Genomic DNA, 4,760 nt, shown 5'->3' on the forward strand with positions numbered 1-4,760 from the left:
TTAATTAAGATGATACATTTTCTAAAATAAATCATATGAGAAGTATGCAAGATCTTTTCAAAAGAGCACCCTATTGAGAAAACCACACCTGATCTACACCAGATTTCTCTCTGTGATTTATTTAAAATTCTTAAATATAGTTTGTATATTGACCCCCTTTCTCTAGAAGACCACATTTTCGGAATTTTAAGTGATTGTTCTAAACAGGTTTCACTGTATAACATACCTTTAAAATTGATGCTTTGACATTAAGCCATAACTAATCAGGCTCCTTCCTAAAGAGCAAAATGAAGCCAACAGCCAGAAGGGTACTCCCATATACAGATGCCGTAAAGCTATAGAACATTTAAAGAAACTTGCTAAGTTATGATGTAAATGAGAGGTTGGTATGAAGTGCACTTGTATTGTCAATTTTAAATTTTATTAATACAGTGTGTATGTCCATTTCTGCAGGTGCAAGTACTGTTTTAATCATTTTTCCTTTTTTATTCATTTTAACTAACACTTTAGAGCCAAAGACAAAAATTTTAATTTCTACAACAAAAAGTTCAGTTTAGCTAAAAATACAAATTAACCTTATTTTAGGGCATAATCATTAATTTGAGAATTTACAAGCGTAAACATTTTATTTTTCATTGGTGGTTTTGGCCTAAAGATTCAACTTTTTTCATGAATAAATTCTTTGCCTTCAGACATTTTCTACCTTTCTACTTTAATAATTTATTAATTTCTCATGTAATAATTTCTCAACATTACAACTTTTCAAAAATCTAGATAATTTCCTCAAATATATATGGCTCTACAATGCACACACTACTTGGCATAAGGTATGTCATTAATATGAAGTAAGCTTTATTGCAGTTGGCATTCTTCATTTGACCTTTTCTAAAAGTTCATTTACAATTAATTAATTGCAATGCTAATGCTTACCCATAATTTCTGCTGATTAAAAGAATAAGTAAGAATTATAGGGGTTATCCTAAAAAATCTAATCTGCAGTAGATGTGATTAAGTAATAAAATAAATTATACTTCCCTCTAGAACTCAAGCTCTGGCAATCCAATAGTTCACCAAGTCTGTTTACAAGCAGCTGGCATGTGACCATGTTAGGCAATCACTGGACTTAGCAATCATGTTCCATATTCCTGGCAGCACTGCTAGGCAATGGGAGCCATACTGGTAGTAATATGTCCCGTCTCACTCCCTTGTAAATACAGACTAAGAACATCAGCTGAGCTTCTTCGCTAAATCTCCAGGGTAAGGAAGAGGTATAGTTTATTTTGCTATTTTATCACATGTGCTGCAGCTTTTTTCTAAAGCTGAATAATCCGTTTGAAGTTATCGTTGTAGTTCAGATTTGACTGCAAAAATCGATCTATCAACAACTAAACCTAAAAAGCACAAAAGTCAAAATCACAAAAAAATGCAACACATAACAGTAGGCTGCTAGCAGACCAAACGTCAGCTATACATTAAAGGTATGTATCTGTACATATAAAAAAAAGTATAAAGACAAACTGTCCAGTATCCATAGGTTTCTAAAGTGGAGACATATGCTAAAGATTTGTACTTTTGGCAGTCTTACAAAAGAAGTAATACGTTTACATGACTAGACCATCAATAGTAGACAGATGACATAAACATTTGCATGGTAAATGTTTAGATCGGTCTATAGAAAAAAAAAAGCAAGAAAACTTAAATTCCCCCAAAAATAAAAGGATCAAAAGTGTATGAGCTATATGTAAAGCTGATGTAACCCTATCTCCACAGTGCAAGTACAATCTCTTGGACTTAGGTGCTTATGTTGATGGCTTTGTACAGTAAGAATCACTGATATTGAATAAATTCCAATGGCTTTACTGCAGGGGTATTTTACTCCTTAGCACTATCCATAAAATGTAAGCATGTATAAGAAGAGTAGGTCCTGCCTTAAATGGTCTCATGCTCTTTCCAACTAGGAAGCAAGAACTTACACAGGACTCCCATGTCTGTAGGAACTTTATTGTTTAAAGCAAACTCCTTGGGAATCAACCCAAACAGAATGGAAAGGGATTATTTTTTTTTTTTTGCCAAAACCCAGCACCATGGACTTTACATTGAATAATCTTATTTAACACCATCTTAACGTTTATGTTCATTATTCATGACATTAACATTGTATAAATTGGGGTTTATCACACTATATAATATGCACCTTAGGCTAAATTACAGGCATGGCTGAAAGTGTTGGCACCCTTAAAATTGTTCCAGAAAATGAAGTATTTCTCCCAGAAAATTACTGCAATTACACATGTTTATTTCCTTTGTGTTGGAACCACGCAAACAAAAACCAAAATTGTTGAAAAATATAAACAATCTCAAGGATGTAAGTCCATCTCCAGAGATCTTGATGTTCACGTGTCCATGGTTCGCAACATAATTAAGAAATTTACAACCCATTGGATTGTAGCTAATATCCCTGGACATGGAAGGTGGAGAAAAATCGATGAAAGGTGGAAACAAAGGAAAAACTGGATGATGGATAAGCAGCCCCAATCAAGTTCCAAAGAAATTCAAGCTGTCCTGCAGGCTCAAGGTGCATCAGTGTCAGCACAAACTATCTGTCTAAATTTGAATGAAATGAAACGCTATGGCATGAGACCAAGGAGGACCCTACTACTGACACAGTCATAAAAAAGCTACACTGTGCTTGACCAAAATATATGTAAGCCAAAATCCTTCTGGGAAAGTGTCTTGTGGACAGATGAGACCAAGATACAGTTTTTTGGTGAATCACATCATGCTATTGTTTACCAAAAATGGAATGAGGCCTACAAAGAGAAGAACACAGTACCTACAGTCAAATGTGGTAGAGGTTAAAAGATGTTTTGGGGTTGTTTTGCTGCCTCTGGCACTGTGTGTCTTGATTGTGTGCAAGGCATCATGAAATCTGAAGATTACCAACGAATTTTGAGTCACAATGTAGAGCCCAGTGTCAGAAAGCTGGGTTTGAGTCCTAGGTCATGGATCTTCAAGCAGGACAATGACCCCAAACATACTTCCAGAAGCAGCCAGAAATTAATGGAAACAAAGCTCTGGAGAGTTCTGAAGTGGCCAGCAATGAGTCCAGATCTAAATCCTATTGAAAATTATATAAATTAAGTTAGACATAAATACCACTAGAAAGTAAGAAATCTCTTGCTCATATGGTCTTATCCAGACTCGAGGCAGTAAACATAAAATCAATTTGCAGTATATTCCCAATGATTGCAATAAATGACTAGCAATCACCATCTTAATCACCACATTTGCCTCTAAACTTAATTTGGTCATATTTGACTTGATGAATGATGCACTTTTCAGAGGGACTCACAAGATTAATGACAAGCTTCATTCACTAAATCACTTCCAATTTTTTTAGATTGCCTTAAAAGTGATTTTCCCCAAAATTAAACTTTCTGAACTAATGTAAAATGAGAAAACTTTGTAAACTTTAAAAACAAAATTATGAATTGATCCAAACAGTAGAAGTACATTCTTCATCATGTCGTCTTTTTGGTTGCAAAGCAACATGCTGAAGAATTTACTCATATTTTTTGGATCAATTCATAATTTTGTTTGTAAAGTTTAGAAAGTTTTCCTAATTTTCCATCAGATCAGAAATGTAAATAGTAAGCTGAGACTGATACAAACATACAAGTACATACAGATTAGAATCACCCATGTGGCTGACACATAGCACAATTTTCTATTGGGTGGGGACCTATCCAAATCATCATGAAAAGGCCAAGGAAGTTGAAAAAAAACTACAGGCCATTCTAAACCCACCATCATATTGATATACAGTATGTAGTTAGAGGTACAGTCATGGCCGAAAGTGTTAGCACCCTTGAAATTGTTCCAGAAAATGAAGTATCTCTCCCAGAAACGTATTGCAATTATACATGTTTTGTGTTATACACATGTATATTTCCTTTGTGTGTATTGGAACAACACAAAAAAACGGAGAAAGGCAAGTTTCACACAAAACCTGAAAAATGGGAAGGACAAAATTGTTGCCACCTTTCCTAAATTGTGGGTAAACAACTTTGTTTCAAGCATGTGATGCTCGTTCAAAGTCACCTGTGGCAAGTAACAGGTGTGGGCAATATGAAAATCACATCTGAAACCAGATAAATAGGAAAGACATTGACTCTGTGTGCCCCACTAAGCATGGAGAACAGAAAAAGGAGAAGAGAACTGTCTGAAGACTTGAGAACCAAAATTGTTGAAAAATATCAACAATCTCAAGGTTACAAGTCCATGTACAGAGATCTTGATGTTCCTTTGTCCACGGTCAGCAGCATAATCAATAAGTTTACAACCCATGGAGCTGTAACTAATCTGTCTGGGCTTGAATGGCAGGAATAAAAAATTGATGAAAGGTTGCAACACAGGATTGTACAGATGGTAGATAAGCAACCCCAAACAAGTTCCAAAGATATTCAAGCTGTCCTCCAGACTTATATGTCGACATTTGAATGAAATGAAATGCTACAGCAGGAGACCCAGGAGGAGCCCACTGCTGACACAGGCATAAAGTTAGACTACAGTTTGCCAAAATGTAAGTAAGTAAGCCAAAATCCTTCTGGGAAAGTGACTTGTGGACAGATGAGACCAAGATAGAGCTTTAGGTAAAGCACATCATTCTACTGTTTACCAAAAACAAAATGAGGCCTACAAAGAAAAGAACACAGTATCTACAGTCAAATATGGTGGAGGTTCAAAGATGTTTGGGGCAA

Source organism: Phyllobates terribilis, unplaced genomic scaffold (genome assembly GCF_046119375.1).
Source record: "Phyllobates terribilis strain yellow unplaced genomic scaffold, ASM4611937v1 Scaffold_2__4_contigs__length_985480577, whole genome shotgun sequence".
Taxonomy (NCBI): domain Eukaryota; kingdom Metazoa; phylum Chordata; class Amphibia; order Anura; family Dendrobatidae; genus Phyllobates; species Phyllobates terribilis.